A 20,058-nucleotide genomic window follows, 5' to 3' on the forward strand; every position below is an offset into this window, starting at 1 on the left:
GTATAAAGTAATAGCGGGCATGGCAAATTATAATAAAGGGGAGAAGTAACACACCCTGACACCCGGTGCTTAGACCAGGGATTCGTCGTATGTCCATCTTTCTTATTTGCCCTGTTCATGAGGTTGTTTGGTGCTGCTTCATAATTACTGCTTTTTAGGGTCCTTTCGCTGTATATGTTTATTTACGTGTTGATCCCAGTGGCCACAGCACCAATGCGTATTGGAGTGGGTTTTAACAATACAGTATTTCAACACTAAATGCAGATTCTAACACTTTCATGATACAGTAACCAGACAATTCACTATGTAGTTGTGTAGTGGTGCATAGGAATACACAACGTAATACGAACTTACGCAACTGCGCCAGTACACTCCGGCTGACCCAGCAGTGAACTTGGAAATAAATCATGCGAAGTAATTTCTGCACTTTAGCTACGTATTTTAACTAAGCATTTTCTCCTTTTTCCAGTATCATTCAACATATTTGGCACCTTATATGGTACTATTCAATGCGTTCCCTTTAACAGTTATGGCATTGCAGTTTGTTCTTGGTTGAGGCTTGAGCAAAATCAATATGTACAAGAAAAAAAAACTGCAGGCTACCTCATAGATTTTCATATAATTATACTAAAGGGAACCCTGGCGCTAGTTTTCATGGAAGCTGCGATGCGTAGAGCCTCAGCGAGAATAAAATAAAATAAAATAATGGGTTGTACAAGGATTTTGCCGAACTTTGTACTTTCACTTCATGTTTTCTTCGCGTGGCTTGGAGCTGTTTTGTCGCAAGACGACAATCAGCAAAGTTTTAGCAGTTTTGCTTCACCACGTTAACCTTTTAGGCACGCCAATTCAAATCAGGTCATGATCGTTCAAAACCGTTTCTTCTTTTATTCAAAACAAAACCAAACCATTAGTGCATCGGAAGCATGCAAGCATGAAGTCTAGAAAGATCCATTCACATGTCATCATTCCCATTTCATGGTCGCTGAACAATGGCAGCGCCAGAGGCCCCTCTACATAAGTTTAGGAAGCTCTATAGGCTACTCTACGCATTCAGTCAAGTCGACTGGAAAGTGAGAGCCCTCTCATTCTTCTCAGCCGATGAACTGACCATCTTCGCGCACCCATGGTGGTTTTGCACAGCCTCCAAGATCGGAGGTTTAGGAAACGTTTTTCACCGCAGGTGGTTTTGCATTGCCTCCGTGATCGGTACCCCTTTGACCAAGCGACGACGTTTTGTCATGACGCCATCTTGTGACACCTTGTGATGGGAATTCAAAGGGACGTCGTGGTTACATCACAAATTTTGAAGACTTTTGACGTTGTGGTGACTTCAATCGGTCCCGTTATCACTTGACGATTATTTTTTTTTTCATAACCCCTGTTGGCGCATAAATCCCAGAACACTGATGCCGCTGACTAGGGATGCCATCGATTTTCAAATTTGTCGAGGCATCCAATGCTTCCACCCTAATGAAACAAAGAAAATTACAAGGTTGGGTTCCTTACATAATTGAAAAATCATGACTTGAAGGCATATCAAATGATAGATAACGGCAGAGGGGAAAAGTAGAAAAGTCAACCAGTCGCGGATAACCGGTTTGCTACCCTAGATGTGAGAACGACATTGGGTAGATCGAAAGAAGTAGGGGAAAGAGATAAAAAAGACAGAAAGAAAGCACATCACACAGCACGTGCACAAGCACCTGGCCAGTAAGGGTCCGTTTTTTTTCCTTTTTTTACATTGCGCCAAATTGATTTCACAGTCAAAACACAGTAATCATGTTCCCTTAGTCTAGAAAACCTAAAGGTATTGACTTGCATTAACCACCGGCTTCTTGGAAAATCCCCCTTAGTGGGTGAGAGCCACAAAAGAAAGGAACAAGCAAGCAAGCAAGCAAGCAAGCAAGCAAGCAAGGGTCCGTCAATCTGGTGTGCAAAGGAGACATCACTATTACAGCCGCATGTCCAGCCAGGCTCGTGTTTTTAAAACCTCAGCAGTTATTTGATCACGTGCAGGTGCAATGTCATTTGTCGACGACAGACTAGAAGAGATTCAACAGATACTTGTCTATTCTTAATGCTCGCCATCAAGGAAGCATGTGACTCTCTCTGCAGAATATAGACAGCACAGTCACACAGGATGTGGCGTAGCATCTCCTCGCTACTACAGGCATCTCAGAGAGAATTGCCAGCCAATTAAATTCGGAGGGACTACGATTTTGTAAATGCCCCTCCTAATCATAAACGACAAAACAGTGTGGCCTGTCTTCAGTGTAGTCCACTTGGCATATATTAATACATCAACAAGCGCAGGTGCTGTTGATGATTGATGAGGTGGGTCTGTCTGCTTTAAGGTGTGTTTTCTAAAAAAGTCACAGCATATCCACGAAGTCAATGATGATAAGTGGGGTGAAGCGCTGGAAAGTTTCATCGCTAAACTGTGAACCATCGGCGAATATCGCCCACTACATCATCAAGGACGTGACAAGCACTGTACATAGTGGGAAGTTTGCAAGGTGGCTACATACACCAACGGAGGAAGGGCAACCACACCCTAAGGAACTTCGCCCCTAAAATTCATGATTATTTAAAGCGCACCTGGACACAAGTACGTGATCATCTTGTATTTCATGTAGGCTATTTTTCAACAGTATTGGCTTTATGGTCGCTGAAGGGTGGATTGGTGATGGGGTGTAGTGGGATGTTTGCAAGGTGGCGACATACACGAACGGAGGAAGGACAGGCCCACATCCCAAGAAGCCTCGCCCCTAAAAGGCATAATGGGCTAAGATAACCAAGTGATGGTGGTCTGAGAGTTGGTTTCACGAAGAAAATACAAGCAGCTCAGTTGTAGGGGTGAAAACTGAATATGATAAGGTTATTATAAACAACTTAAAATCAACCAATAAATTACCAGAGCTCACACTCCATAGAACCGCGATAATAAACGCGGATTTAGAGCGATTCATCTTTTGTAAAGAAGTTGTCTTATTAATGCGGGTGTAGAAGAAATGTTTTGTAGTTGGTATCCGGAGCGTTTGGTTAGCGTTGTTCGTTTCATGGTTAATATTAAAGAACCAATTGCACCCAGACATTCAGCGTGGCAGTTTGTGTTCTGTGACGGTGGTCTTATACCACTAAAATGCACTAAATTGCTTCAAAAACGGAGAAAGCTTTATGCAGACACTTCGTAGTGAGATGAGTCATATTAACACATGTATATTTGCTTGTCAGAAGCGGAAAACTACACTGGGCATCACATAATTTGGATGGCAGTGCGAGTGAATGGTTCAAAGGAATTACTGATGGTTCCTAAGGATAGTTTCTCATCATCTTTTCAACTGATAAAAGGAATGATTGCCGGCTGTTTGCATTTGTTGAACCAACTCAACCAGAGTATCCGGTGTTGCCTGTTTGTTGGATCAGTATATCTGGCTTTCCGCTGCACGTACCGGTTATTCTGTGTTCAGAATGTGCTCGCATCTCTGTAACGCACTCTTTCTCACCGAAGGAAACTATATTTGGTTTATACGGAAGAAATCAAACCAACTCCACAAAAAACACGTAGTCTGTGTTCATGTACTGATCATTTACGTGATCACAGTAGTGGTGCCAGTCCACTGGAGTTGGTGTTGTCGACGTTTTTTTTTCTTTAGTAGTGGTCGATGCCATTCGTATGGGTATGAGCCAAGGCATATGTTCACTATAGGAGCGTAACTTCTATAGAAGTCGATGTATCAAGCATAGTTGGTGGCTCGTTGCTACCGTCACCATCAAATATCGCAGGGACCACATCAGGAAGCAAAAAAAATGTATATATACGATGACGCAACCGACAGTGATAGCGACGTTATGTATTATTTTTACACGAGAAGAAAATGAAAAGCTTTCGAACTTGCTGACTTTTTATATGCTTCTGATAACTACGCAAATTTATTTGAGCGTTGAGGCTCGCTAAATGCGTGTGCGAGAGAATGAGAAGACCATCAAGAAAGGCCGAGGAAGCGAGGATGTCTTATTGGCCAAATAGTGTACTTGCACCATACTCCAAATACTTTGCAGATGAAGAAATTGTGAAACAACTGTTCACCAGAACAACACCAAAATAGTTTGAAAACTCACGCTTCGCAATCGTGAAAAGCCCCTCCAGTGAAATAGCAGCACTGAGAATATCCTATAGCCAACCCCACAACATTGCGTTTCTTTACTTTCCGTCCTCACCTATCGCACTTAAATTGTAAGATGGTCGTTGAAGTTGGTGGCCAATACTTTTCGAACACTTTTCGTCTCAAGTTTCACGGCCGATATGATTTGAACATGCATGAGCCGTGTACCACGTGTATCCGAATGGCGCGAAAAAAGCTAATACTCTGCGTCAATGGCAAACACCGCGCTGCAGTCATTTCATTCGTAGGATGAAACCGGAATTATTATTGCACGCTACTGTTCTTTCATTCTCTCCCCCTGTGCCCGCGTCAGCGCATCCACCCTATGTCGGGATTGACGCTTGACAGGCAGATGAACTTATTGACGTGCCGTGCAATGCGGTAAATGCGAAGTCGTTTCCTCAGTACGCTTTGACCAAGAATTCCAATTACAGCGAAAAACCGACTTTCGCCGGAAGCAAATGGCTCTTCAATGGAACACGTCGGACAGCCGGTCATCTTCAGCGTCAGTTCAAGAAAGAGCTGGTGTTTTAATAGGCGAGTTTATGCCATCGTCGCAATCAATGCTACCAACCCCACATCCCACCTTTCTACGTAACTTATTTTGTATGTTACTAGTTTTAAGAAGTGTCACTTCATTCTCAGTTAAAAAAAAGTCTTCGGTACACTCCTGTTCGAAACACTTTTATCGACACCCGATGTTCTAGGGATTTTCCGCGCTTCTAGAATCCACCTTCCCTGGTACTGCAACCTTGACTGGACGTCATTTTTGTTATTCTGTCTACTTCGAACACTGAACTACTATATTTAGCAGCAGAAGGTCCCTACATCATTCAGTTTTGCGATACGTTGACCAATTCACAGTGAATCTCACAGTGCTGAAAAAAAAGATTCAACGCTTACTACTTGTGGCATGTCAACGATATACGAAGCAATATCAAGGTAAAGTCAGCCTAAAGGTTCTTTACAAAAAGTGTAGCTGCTCAGAACAATATTTTCTGACCACAGGCAGTCACCTTCACGCTGCCCCCATACGCAATGATGCGTGCGAGAATCGATTGGCTGCATTATTTTAGCGATTTATCGAACGCGCAGCCACGGAGCTCCTCTTACGGGAGATGCTGACGCAAGGTCAGTGGCGATGGTTTAGTTCAATCAGAAAAGAAAAGTCATCCGTGCTTTGCCGGTTCTTTGATGACACTTGCGTTACTTCTTTCTGAAATGACGAATTAACGACATCTTTTAATTGGGGATGCGGTCAGCTCTGATATATAGAAGCAGTGATTTTTAGACAGATATGTAATAAGAGGAAGAAGCTCGTACAAAAAACTCCCGCCATTTCCACGAAGTGAATGCAATGAGAGAAATGCTTATCGGTAAAACCATAAATCTCTTGTTGGAGCACGGCGGTAGCCTTGCCACAAGACTGGCCACTGCGAATGGAGGCGATGGCGTTTATGTTGTCAAACCACGCAAGCGGTCGCATAGCTTACAGTTGTGGCCAAACGAGTGATCGAGGAAGTCGCCTAAAAGCGCGCGTCGGCGCCACTAACCGCAGGTAGCTTAGTTCGCTTTTCGCGCTTGACCATTGCTTTGCGCCACCGCTCTTATGCGAGCTTCTCTTGCCGCTGCTTGTATGGCGCCTCTGCTTCGCAGGTTCTCACGTCGGGTTCCGCTTGTAGAGGAGAGAAAGAAAGAGAGAAACGTCTTTATTCATAAAACCATGAAGAAAGAGGGCGTGGGAAGAACCCCTAGTCCGGGGTCTCTAGGACGACTCCAGCGACGAGTCAGGCCCGCAGTATCAGAGCTGGGAGTACCTCGGAAGGTACATCGGAAAGAGAATCATCCCACACCTCCTCGTTACGTAAAAGGTGAAAGAAAGCAGGTAAGGGAGGAAAGATGTTCGCAGTGCACTCTATAGAGACATGGAAGGTCGTGGGCGACTTTCCACAGCCGGGGTAGCGGTGCGCATAGCACTGCGGGTAGAATTTATGAAGTAATATTAGATTGGGAAAAGTTTTAGTCTTGTTCCGAAGCGCGCCTCCGACGACGTTATGAAAGGCGCCACGAATCTCGCCGCTGACTCCACTGATACGAAAGACGGCGACGCCAACACGGTCCCGAAGGCGCCACTGCTCCGATCCCCGCCGACACGGTCACCAGCCGTATGGTAGCGTAGGTTTCTCAGCTCGCGGCTGCTTCTGCGCGGAGATGATAGACGAGCGGACGAGACGCCGGTGAGTTAAACAAGGTTTATGTACAGCATATATACAGAGGCGTTACAAATTCGGCACTGAGGCCGACAGAGACTCGAAGAGCTGAGCTCTCCTCTCTAACACATAGGTCTACTGCTCGCGATGCACCGCAGGGCTTTTTTTATATGCACCGGGAGGATTCTTTGAGTAACCAAATGTCCAACCAGAAGCGCCGCTGGCCGTGAGGTCAGAATCCTCCGATGGGGTCGCCGCTGGGCCGCGTCATTCTCATCGAATCTGGAGCCGCTGCGCTGCACGTGGCTGCACCCAAGGACGAGTGACGTCGCCACGCATTGCGCAAGACTCGCCAGACTGGAAAGCGCCGATTGCTTGCTCGACGGGCTCACTGGCTGAGGTGACTCACCGTGCGTGGGCTGCAGAGAGGCACCGTCGCGTGATGACGCCGTTGAGATCTTCGCGTCAGGCGGGCTAGCGGGCTTGCCTTGACACAGATTGCCTTTTTCAGAGGCATGGACGTTCGCCGTGGACTCGCAGGCATAACAGTCTGTAGCTGGCGTAACGCTACTGCCTCTTCTCGCGAGAAAGATGGCGGTGGGGCGCTCTGAGTGCGATAGACGTTCCTGTAGTGACGAAGAATGTCGTTTTTAGTGAGAAGAAAATCCCCCCCCCCCTTCTCTCTGAAATCATCACCTCACCTTGCCGGGCCACCCGGAGGGAAATTTTGCGGGCAACAGCGTGTGCACGTTCATTGCCCCCCAAATAAGCATGCCCAGCAGTTAAGATTAAATGGACGCGAAAAGTACTGTTTCATTCAGTAAGCGGAATTTGGTTGAGAATTTGGCGGGCCGCTCTTGGGATGTCATGTCCTGAGAGGAAGGCACGACATGCATGTTGCGAGTCTGTCAATATGTAGACCTCTCTGTGAACACGGATAGCGTATCGTATTGCTAGAGCGACTCCAATAGTTTCCCAGTGAGTGGCATGTGTCCCACGCATTGCAGCCGAGTCCTGCAGGGAATCTAACACTACCGAGGTGTAACCTTTCTGAATTCGGGCTGTGTCTGTGTAAAGAGTATGCGATTCCGGGATGTCTTCTTGCATACGGCTGAGGTATCGTACGCGGGATCTGCGCCAGCCCTTGTCATGCTGAGGGTGCATGTTACGTGGTAAAGGATGAACAGTTAGTATTTTCTGTATCGCAGGCGATAAGGGCGTGGGGCGGGTTTCAATGTCAAGTTATGGGACGGGATATCCGAGGCGTGAGAGGAGATTGCAGTCAGTAGGGGTGAGTAGAAGGCGTTAGGGCTGACTGACCAATATGCCTTGAGCAGCTCGCTTAGTTTGTTGTGTGTCCCCAACTTAAGAAGGAGGCGTGTGGAAGTATAGTTCGGAACGCCGTGTGCCAGCTTTGTCGCTTTGCGGATCATGGCGTCTGCGTAGTTGTTGCGATTGGGTCAAACGCTGGAAGAGCAAGTGATATGTCAGCCGGCTGATCACGCAGGCCTCCACCAAGCGCAGCAGGTCTTCTTTTTAAGCCCTGAGCACCTATTTGAACCCGCCGGATTATGGACAGTATTGTCGAGATAAAAGGCCAACGGTGTAGTTAGCTTTGCCATGCGTATTGAACATGTAGTTTAAGGATGCGGGCACGAGGAACATGAGGTATGGGTATGCCATCCACGTGACAATAATTGGGGGAGGAGGGCTACTGCTTCGGGAGCGAATGACGATGACCTCTAATTTTTGAGAAACACATTGCAAGCCTCCCTTTTCAGCACACTCAACAACGATATCACTGCTTTCTGCATTCTTTCCAGGGTAGCTTCGCTTGTCAAAGAGCCCAGTTTGCTTTGGCTGCACAAGCCCTCGCCATTGTCACAACCAGTGGATCGATGCTGGCTAACGATTGCTGCCGACGCTGGCGTTTTTCCTCCGTTTCGCGAGCTCTCACGCGGGATATTTGCGGTTCGTGCGCATTGCAGCGGCGTTGCGAGCTCTCCACACCACTGCCTCTTTTCCAAGGTGTTCATGATGCTGTCGTCAGATAGAAAGGAGACGCGGCACCCGGAGGCACTTTGTCTCAGAGTCTTACGTAACTCATCAACCTATCTCCATCTATACGTCGGTTCCGGCATGTCCTCCACCCCCGTCCCCCCAGGGTCGTGTGAGGGGGAAGTTTTATTTCGGACAGACGGCCACACCGTTGCAAGGTGGCCGCCGCTCGGTGCCAGGTGCCAAACAGACGCGGCCTGCCTCCCGGCATACACGCCAGGGAGACCAAACATACGAGCTGCATGCAGAAATGCACTCACTGCGCTTCCGGGGATGAGAATGGAAGCGCGCCAAAAGCGCTCGCATTATGTCGGCGTGGACCTCCGTCGGTCGCCTCTCCCTAGCGCGCACGCCCGGATATGACGGAGGATGGATGTGTGGATGTATTCGACTGTGCCCTTTAGATCGGGCGGTGGCTCACGCCCCCTAGCCATAAAGTTAATCACTATCACTGTGTGTTTAAGGATTGAATTTCACTCGCGCCTTGATTGTAGCCAGCAATCATTTATCCTCTTCCTGGTTATATCTACCCGTTTAATGTCTATTTTGCCTTCAATGTCCCTAAACACCAATGCTTTGAAAAATTCGGCGCCATTATCTTCAACTATAGGGCGGAGCCCTTTACAGAACGTTATCAAACGTTCACCTGTTTCCTCCTCTCACACGCACTCCATACCGTGCCTGTGCCTTCATATTTTGCTCGGTACGTCTTGATCTGCAATACTCTCGTTCTAGCCTCGAAGAGAAAAGAACTACCCCGAAAATGATCTTAGATCTTTCCCCTTACAATTTCCTGCTTAAATGTTCGGTAGTTCTCCAGTGATAATTTCTTAAGCATTCCCGTCTTCCACATGTACCTCTCTGTTTCCTTCACTTTCTTCTTAACCGATGTTTCCTTTTGGCTTGGTATTCTGCTGTTGTCTAAGTACTTGCTTGACAGTTGTTGAGTTCGATTTCTCTATTTACTATCAACATTCTTCTGTACAAGTAAATGAAAACTATCCTAGCCCAACGCTCCCCACCCATTTTTCTCAATCGCTCCTCAAATTCTATCTTGCTGCTAGCTTCCCTGCACTCAAACGATGTCCATCCCACGTCTCCCGGTACCCCCTGATTTGGGGAATTCCCTTGTGCTCGCAAAGCAAGTCTACCTATGCCACGTTGTTTAATTTCCAATATTGCTTGAACTTCTGATTTCATTCACAGACCGCATTGCCGAACGTCAAACCCTGGACCATGCTACCTTTCCAAATCATTACAGCTACATTCATGGTGCCCTTAGTCATTGCGTATCTTTCGTGCTTCCTTAGATACTCAGCCCCGTTATTTATTTACACGGCCAAATATTTGTATTTGTCCGCTTTTTCTAGCGTGGCTTCCTGTATCTTATGTTCACTGCCTTTGTTATCACTAAAAATCATGATTGCCGGTTTTACCCTGCTGAACTTCAAATTTAACATATCTCCCTCATTACCAGAGATGTCTATCGATCCCTGCAGATCTTCCTTGTTGTCGGCTTTTAATACTATATCATCTGCATACATGAATGCTGGTAATGACTCTTCAATGTAATTTCCTTGCTTAGAAAAAGAGAGGCTGAAGCCGAGTCGACTCCCCTCTAATTTGGCTTCTAGTCCCTGGAGATACAGCATAAATAACAAAGGTGACAAGGAACCTCCCTGTCGAAGCCCACGTTGTATAGGTTCAGATACTTGTTCTTCCAATTTGATAGCTACCTTCTTACTTTTACAGATATCCTTTAAAAGATTAGTTATTCCATCTTCCACATATATTGTATGCAGTATTCACCAGAAGACTTCTTGAATGACACTATCGTAAGCCCCCTTGATATCTAGAAACGCCAGCCACAGGGGCCTGTATTCTTTTTCCGCTATTTCAATACACTGCATCAATGAAAACAGATTGTTCTCCAACCTCCTTCGTTTACGGAACACATTTTGTTGTTCTCCCAGAACCACCTCATTCTCCACCCATGTCTGTAGTCTTTCTTTTACTAGCGGCATCACCAGCCTGTACACTACGGATATCACTGTTATAGGATGGTAGTTGTTTATATCGGCTTTGTCCCCATTTTCTTTATAGATCATGCTCATCCTGCTTAGTTTCCACCCATTCGGAACTTCAGCATCCATTATTGCTTTGCTCGCTGCCTCTCCTAATGTTTGCTTAGAGTTTGGTCCTAGCTTCTTCACTGGCATGATTCGGATGCCGTCAGGGCCTGTTGATGTGCTATTAGAAGCCCTTTTTATGCTCTTTTCCACTATCGCTGTCCCAGTGGAGCCACTGAGCTAATTGGTCCATCCTTATCTGGTACGGTGCGTGCAGCGTTTTTTTGGCGTTAAAATTTTTCTGTCATATTGTTTTTATATATTCCATTGCCTCATTCCCTTCTTGTCTGACCCCTTGAACTGTAGTTTTAAACCTTTGATTCGTGCTTGACTTATTACTCAGAGAATTGAGATGGTTCCAAAACTTTGCCGCTGCCTTTCTATCCTTTTTGTTTACTTCCGCCATTCATATGGTCCTCATTCTTCTAGTCTTGTCACTGAACAAATCGGATGCTTTCTTTCTGCAGCTCAAAAAGTTATCCCATTTTCTTTTTACCCCATATTCTGGTTCACACCTCTGTTTAGCATACCTGTGTTGCCTGGAGGTTTCCTGACATCTTACTATGGCTCTCTTAATTTCCTCATCCCACCAGCTGTTGGGTTTGTGTCTGTTATTCCTGGTTGATTTCACTCGTACCTTAGCAAGCTCTAACTCAAATAATCGAGTTAAATTTGTGTACTTCCACTCTGTTTTATTATCCTCGGAGATTATTTTCTCAATCTCTTTAGTTGCTATTTCTATTTGCCTTTCTGAATAAATAATAACGTGTGGTTGCTCGTAATGCCATCTTTCCAATTTCATTTCTCTTCCGAAACTCAGCTTGATACGTTTGTAATCGCCACCTAAGCTTCTGAACCTATATTTATCTATGTTCATCACCCTTAGCCGATCATACATCCTATGTGACATAATTGCGCAATCTATCATCGGCTGCAGCCTTCCCATTTTCCATGTTATCTGCCCTTCGCATTTCTCGGTGCTGTTGCAAATGACAAAATCGTGCCTTTCGCACATATCCGTTAGCATTCTACCTGTTGGGTCAGTATATTCATCTTCTATGTGCGCATTCTTATCTCCTAATATAGTTACCTTGTACTCTTCTCCTAGTTCGTCAATGTAATTTTCTATGCGCTACACCATCTGTTGGTTTTTTTCTCTAGCTTTTGCCCCTGTCCACAAGTATAGCAAACCCAAGGGCGTCATTTGCCCTACCACTTTCTCTTTTAGCCATAAAAGTTCCTTGCACTACTGCTTGACCTTTTGCCAGTCTGTACTTTCATGAATGAGTGCCCCAATACCACCCCCGCTTCTGCTGCATTCTGATCTATTACAATATTCTCATGCGTAGTCCGGATTGTTAGGCGTTGTTTCATGTTCCTAAGATGTGTTTCTACAAAACCATATATCATCGTCCTCTCCTCTCTTAGCTGTTCGTCTATCTCTTCCCACGTCAGCCTACTCCTACCACCCTGCATGTTATTATACCCTACGTCTGAATTGGCTCAGCCCTCATGGCTACGTCGATTTCTGTGCAGACTCTACGATTCTTAGATATTGGTGCCACTTTGGAGTCGTATCTGTTTATACCACCTGTCAAAGAGTCCCACTGGTTGTTTTCCTCGTTACTAGCTATCCTGGACCCCAGGCCCGCGTGCTCCCCAAAAAAGTTACTGCGCACCCTGAAGTCACCAACCCACCCCATGACATGGCCTCCCATCGAAGTGAATTGTCTCGTTGAAACCCACAACACCTATGCACCTCTCTGTTTATTTCCACCAACTCAAAGTCTTTCTGTCGACTCATCCACCATATCTCTTGGTTAGCGTTGACAACCGCTCTTTGCAGGTTGCTGTCACACACCGATACCTCCGGTATCGTGCATATCACTACGTGTACCTCAGGGTAAATGGCGCATGTCATTGACGCCTTTCGCGTGTGTGGTCGCTAGTTCTTCCATATCTTATTTAAAGACATCATTTAAACCACCTGCAATTATCACGAGGTTTTGTCCATCAGCTGTAGTTTTGAGTTTTGCGCTCGCTTGCATCATGACTGCTTCCACCTTGGGTCCTGGGAACATCCCTACTACAACCCTCTTGTCACCTCTTGCCCTCTCTTTGCTTCTGCGCATCGATTCTCATTCGAGTCCCTGGTGATTATCACGTGCTGTGACTATTCAGCTGGAGCGTCCTGCACCTGAGAGTTACTTGCACCTACGATGCCGGCTGCTTTGTCTTCTCCCTACCCCAACACTACTTCGCTGAAGCTGGGTCTTGCGACCATTGAACCGGCTGAACCTGTTTTTCTGCACATGCTTACCCTTTCTTCTCCGCCGTTCTGGTTGCCGGTGCCCTACCGTTCTCTCCGTCGGCCGCTCCTTTCTTCACCTTGGCTAGTGCTTCCTCGGCGGACTTCAGCCTTTCTCCAATTGACCTCGTTTTCTCTTGCTCTGCCGCCAACGCAGTCTCCAGCTCGGTGATTCTCATCTGCATTTCACTTTAGGCAACCATCATTTGCTCCATTTTTCCTCGACCTCACATTGCCTACACTTGGCATCAGTCTCCTCTTCATTCGCGTCTCCACTTGCGTTTATTTTCAAACCCACCCCGCATCCTAAACATTTTACAGTTTGTTTAGGCATGTTTTTTTGACACCAATGGTCCTTATGAATCGTCCCACTCGATAATTAGAACACACGTCGTTCGACGAATTCTCCACTACAAAAAAAAGAAAGTGTAAGCTCTACTAAAAAATTTGTGTGTTCGGTGTACGTGCACCTCCCCGACTGGGTTGCAAGAGAAAAAAAGACAAAATAAAGAGACACACACACACATGTAAACACCTGGTGACTGACCCCTGAAAAAGCCGTACAATGTAATAAGTGCTAAAAATGTTTTTACTGTTATAATATTAATTATAAAAGCAAGCTCGAAACATGCAAAGCAACTTATCTGCGCTGTCGATCGGGAGCGCTAAAAAAACACGACCATCTACCGCGCCAGTCCGAACTCCAGCCGCTGATATGTGTGCCATGCTGCCTTCTATCTAGCGGGCGACCTCTGAACTATTGTACTGCAGCGCCTCTAGCGGTCACTTCGAGAATTACTGAACACGACTCGCCGAGAGGCTTGCCTTAAGCAAGAGGAGCTTCGCCCTTAAATTGACTGCAAAACAATTACTATTCTCAAGTACACCGTTCTCAAGTTAGTTTCCCCAGAACTATCAAGATGATGCGGCGGCTGCAAAGCGTGGCGTGGTTTTCAGAGCCACCTTCGTCTGTTTAGAAAAGTTTATTTACACAGACATCAATAACATTTCGACAAAATATTTTATGTTAGACATACGTTAGCGATGATGACAAATGAAGCTTCATCTGCAGGAAAATGTTTCTGAGGTGACGGGGAAACAGCATGTACTATCTGTGTAAAATGAAAACCGAACAGTAGCAAGCATTTGCGATTGTGCAGTGTGCGCCATCCAGTTATCATCATTGACAGGCGCGCGCATCCTCTTCGGCAACTTTCAGCATATATGCGTGGCTGTTCTTATTGATAAGTAGACTTCACGTACTACACTATCGCGAAGGCTTGCCGCTGTTAGGAGTTCATTTAACGCTGATATTACAATAGATGTTTCACACAAACGCTGACATGCAAAAATGTGTTACGAAAAGACGAGTCATATGTATATTGCATGCTAAACAAGAGGCGCAAAAAATCAAGAATATGTATATTTGCTGCCGCGGCTGCATTTTGCATAGAGGCGAAAATGCGTAGGGTCGTGTGCTCAGATTTAGGTGCACGTTAGAGAACCACAGGTGGTCGAAATTTCTGGAGCCCTCCGCTACGGCGTCTCTCATAATCAAATGGTGATTTTGGGAAGGTAAACCCCAGTCATCATAAGAATAGGTACATTTTGCGTACTTACATGGTGGCATGGCAATACTACCGGTACCCCATCAACCTATGAATAACAGGCCGGTCGAAAGACATGTCTCACCCGTCCGTCACAAACCAACACAAAAGGGCAAGACCCGTGCAGAAGAAATTCCTTTTCTCGAGAATGAATAGCTCCTCCGACAAAACAACTAGCAGCTCCGAGAACAATCACTCCAGGTTCGGGGAGAGCACACGACAGCGGTGGCCCGCTGCAGCAGCCTCACCGCAGCCGGTGCTCATACTTGACACTCGAGGAATCTTAGGTTTTCCCCATGTGGAGGAGGAATGAACGTTTATTTTTCAAAACGAGATAACGGTGTAGGTTCCGCGTCCACCGTACGTGAGAGGTCTACTCATTCCAGGAACGCTCTGGCATTGGCTCCTGAATTCACAGTCTCGAACAAACCTGAAATGCGCGTTTCCCGAACCAGTCGGTGGCGAGTTTCTTGTTCCTAAAACGCCGCATGAGTAAAGTCCTAAGACCACCCCCTTTCATGGCGCACCACTTCCGGAACACGTTCCTCCGAAAAACCATCTGCATTTGCATCTTCAGCTGGCTCGAGACAAGGCGAACCGAAAGCCTTTTGCGCGTAGGTGATAAGCCATCCTTTAAAAGGGGCTGAAAAAGAAAGAGAGCAGAAACGGTTCTCACCGTTTCTGTCATTTCGTTCTGGAAAAGTACGCACTATGGACAAAGTTATTCACGGCACAAGAATTGCGTAAAGATGCGGGGAGTTTCCATGGAGTGCGAATTTCTCGTTTCCAAAGATGCCGTCTCACTCCGGTTATTTTCGACAGAAGTATGAAAACAGCGGTTGCGCATTCATTCGGAATACACTGGTTATAGTAAATGTTCTTATGTCGTGGTAGCGTTCAATTGCCACTGAGGTAGAAAAGAAAAAACAATAAGTGCGCTATGTGTGTTTTGATCTCTAAGAGAAATGCTGAAATCATTGCCTGAAATGTGTAATTGAGAGAGCACAGGCACGTTGCCTAAAGGTATGAAGGGCCACTTGTGCGAATTTGCGCTGGATCGAAGTACGATTACGACAGCTCAAATTTATCGCTGCGTACATAGCAGAAGACTAATTTCAGGAGAAACACCGAAATCGTTAGAAATCGTTAAGTACTAAAAGCACGCTTCAGGTCAAACTTAGCGTCAATCATTCCCGGTAAATCGGGTGTTTTGAAGGTCTCGTGATCGACTTGATATACGTCGCAACAGTGTGTCGACCACTAATTCAGCATCTCACTGGGAAAAATTTTTGTTACAAATTTTTCACTGCGCTCTTCCAAACATCGACAAAATACGTAGATACTATTATATCTACGTGAAGTATTTAAGCTACTTTCAATAATAGAACGGGAAATATCATGTAATTATCCTTGAAAGCAGTACTTTAGCGCCAGTTTGCGTATTGGGCTCATGATCATTTGTGTTCTTCCAAGTCCTGAATGCACTGAACAAACTATTCAGTTACATTGATTGCACGGAAAAAGGAGGTAATGATTTAGAGTACAAGGTACCCTACTATGGGAGAGATTATCAGCTCACGAGCGTATAGGCACTTTACTAACGTCAATGCTCGCAGCAACGCAATCTTCATCTCGAGATAACCTTAGCAGGAGCCCAACTAAATGGCTCAATTATACGCTTGGGTGTTTTTCAAGTATAGAGGTATTAACTTCCAGGTCACAATGCTATTTATGAATTTTGTTCACGATGTATTTCTTCCAAGGTAATTAAAGAATCAGAATAAAAGTACGCATTCAGCTTTGTTTTGTATAATCTTTCCGTCATTATCCCTGTTAGAAAACTATAATAATGCTACAGATGGAGGCTAGCTTCAGCAACGCACATTGGTTTGATTGATATGTGAGGTGTAACGTTCCAAAACCACCATAGTATTATGAGAGACGCTGTATAATGGAGGACTCCGGAAATTTCGACCATCTGGGGTTCTTTTAAGTGCACCTAAATCTGAGCCAACACCTCCCCCCCCCCCCAAAAAAAAAGTATGCCTCGAACGTCGCTCTCTTTTCAATTGGGAGCCTCCTGCCAGCATGCAATCTCGGAGGCCTTGCCTCATGCCTTGGGTTGCGACCGGCCACCGCGTGAGACCGGTCGCCTCTGTACTGCTCACTGACGTGACATTACCGTACCACTCTGTCACGTGACATGACGGCTGCTCGGAGGCAACTGTGAGAGCATTGCTCTGTTCACAGGGGGCGGCCGTCAGAGACGCTCGCCTTCGTACCGAAGAAGGAGGGTAAATTCAGAAGGTTGGGCAGCGCGTTGACGGCACATGTTCCAGACACAATTTTTTAGGAGGCGTTGTCTGAGCACACTGGACTACCTCGTTTTCGCCTCCATCAAAACTTCGGCTGCCGCAGCCGGGGTTCGATCGCGCCACCTGCGGTGCTGCAGCCGAGTATACCTTAGCCACTAGACCATCGCAGCGGGCTAAGCCACGCACATTAAAAACGAATATTGAGAATATGTCAACAGCAAATACCAATCATTTTAAAGGGTTGGCCATATTGTACACAATATGAAAAAAAAACAAAGAAATATTTCTTTGAAGGCACTGTATACACCGCAAAAATTTATGGACCAGTCGAGCGCGTGCCAAGCTATGTGTCCGTGCCAACTAAAGGTGTGCCATCTACCGTCGACCACAGCACTCGGCATGAAAAGCATCTTCTAGTTATTCTACACTGCCGCGTAGAAGACTCTTACGTCGTTGTTTCAAAGTAAAATGCATATCTGCGGCATCATCGCCAATATAATTAATTTATTCAGCTACCACGACCGTTATTCGATTAGTGCGCTGCTGGGAAAATATTTCTTTGTCCGAAGAATTGCGATGGACAACATAGGCTGCTATCGACACAGCAGCACGTAGCCACGACTGCCGAAGAGGGCGTCGCGTTAAAATCAAATGAGAGAGTGTTAGTGCGCTGGCGGGAAATAGCCAGGCCCTGGATCACAGATGGATCGAGGTCATCTTCGACGGAACCAGCTTACAACTACTATCTTAGAAAAAAAAGAATAAAGCGAATATTTTAGAAGAAATATTGGTAGACCCAGCTGCGGTAAAAAAGTAGACAGATAACCTGATTGCTTTTTTGTTTTTGTTTTAGGCTAGTAAATCAAAAGCTGTCGAGATTTCGAGTGTCATCCATCATGCTTTCGAATAATGGTGTTCAGAAGCATAAAAACTGCTTGGAAAGAACAGACAGCCACTGTTTAAACCCATTTTCTCAGTGTTTCCGCGTTGGGCGCACCTATTTTTGAATAAAAGAAAGATATATCGAAGACAGTCGCCTAATTGTTGTTTAAAATACATGGTATTTATCATGAGTGTCATGAATGCCTCTGAGATCTTTTTTTTTGCGATGGCGTATGTCAGTAGTGTTTGAAGGAGCAAAACGCATTTTTTATCATTTATTTTTCACATGATTGGGATACCTTGAATAACAGAATAAATGGTTCATTAACGCCCAGTGCAAACCGATGGCAGCGAGACGGGTCATCGCCAGCTGAGAGCGGCGCATACACGGAAGACGAGTGTCACCGATGAAGATTCGCCGCTGAAATCTGTAAGCGACCACCCGTTTTCTCAATTATTGTAAGTGAACAAGGAAGTGATTTTAGAGAAGGGAAAAATACTGACGACGCCAACAACGAACCTAGTGAGCAAAGCAGAAAACAAGCGTCAAGAGAATCAAAATCCTACGGCAATATCGCTGCCAGCCAGCCAGATCAGAGGCATCACAGACATGTTGCAGAAAGTTTACGAACATAAGGAGCAATTTAAAACGCCAGAAACAATATAATCTGAGTTTGCGAGGACCATTGAGTATAAACTGAAGGCCATCATCGTTCTGCAGAACATCAATGCGTGGCTTCGCCGACAAGAACAGTGCGAGACATGGAGGAAGCAAGTCGCCTCTAATCCCGACTCTAGGCAAGTGCCGCAAGCAGCAGCAATAAAGTTAACAAATCTATAATAAATGAAGTTTTTTATGGAAGCAGGAGGTAGTGACAGAGATTTTCGCATCAATCTGAGTTGGCTTTTCAGACTAGAATTTATTTAAAAGAGAACCAAACGTGTACTTACTTTCGGTGATTACTGAATGTAAAAGCATCAGCCACCATATAGGGATTGAAATTTTCGGACAACAATTACGGCAATGCTATCAATATGCTCAAGTAGGGATGCGGAAAGTATGACGACCTGGTAAAAATGTATCTGGCAGTGCTCTTTAACATTTATTGAGGAGCATTCTGCAATGATTCTGAAGGTTCAAGAAGATTGTCAAAAAGTATACGAGTAAACATGCGTTGATTGTAGCACTTAGGCTTGAAGAGTGTGTACTATGCATCAATGTTGCTGCCAATACTAAAAAGGTCATTGCCAAAGCAAATGTACATTTTATTTCAGTTCAAAACAAAGGCAAGTGGCCAGTGGATCATCAATGTAGGGTCAGAATGTTCAACTTCAAGAAGTTATTCGTAGATTTTTGATGATATGCTTAAAGGATCAAGTGAAATGCAGAGGATTGCGCACAGAAAAAAAGACAAGCAACAATATTAGAACTGGCAGTAACCTAAAAGGAAAATATGCATGGTTAAGTTGGAATGTAAAGTTGCAAAGCCTTGCGTATTTTGTGACACTACTTATCATTACACTGATGACTGTGGGAAAGCAATGCCTTATGAAGAAAAAAATGAAACTCAAAAAAGCGAACAGATGTTTTCACTGTAAGAGGCCTCGACATACCGCAAAATTTTGTAGAGTAAGCGTCACGTGCAAAATACATGTCGGAAAGGGCAAATAACGTCTGTGTGTCAGCGTAAAAGACTTACAGAAGATTCTACGGCGGTAGGTCTAGGTGAAAGAGAAGAAAAGAAAGAGCAAGTGTCATCCTGTCAATGTATGAAAGTTCATCAAACGTTTTTCTACATACTGCAGTTGAATTGACAAAAGATCGAAAACAGTCCTCTTAGTATGGTGTTCGGCTGGATACTGGCAGCCACAGACATTTCACTTTTGAAGGATTGTTTGAGAAACCTGGTTGTATAGCAATACAAAAAAAGAGACTCAGATAAGCGTCTTTGGAGGAAAGGATACTCAGAGGGTTATGAGGTTGGTTGAAGTTGAACCAAAAAAAAATCGACAGATCCCACGTACAGTGGGAATGAATGATGTGCGAAGCAGGAATGAGGAAGGTTGATATGTCACTTCAAATTCAGCGCAATGCTACGAGGTGAAAATAAATGATGCGGTACATGATTTCCGTGTCATAATTACGTTGTTTGAATGTGTCGTTTACCTTCATCTTCTATTCATGTCACGTGATACCAAATGTAGTATATGTGGAGCTAGCAAAACTACCGCGAGCACGCTATGGGCGTGGTATGCTGTCATGTTTTTACATGACACGCGTGCCAGGATTATCATGTTTGCATCAGTCATATATTTCGTCATTCATTGACGTCACGTAACACCTTATTTTGTTTATGTGAAGCTAGCAAAACGGCCGCGA

This window comes from Rhipicephalus microplus, unplaced genomic scaffold (assembly GCF_043290135.1).
Source record: "Rhipicephalus microplus isolate Deutch F79 unplaced genomic scaffold, USDA_Rmic scaffold_27, whole genome shotgun sequence".
Lineage (NCBI taxonomy): Eukaryota > Metazoa > Arthropoda > Arachnida > Ixodida > Ixodidae > Rhipicephalus > Rhipicephalus microplus.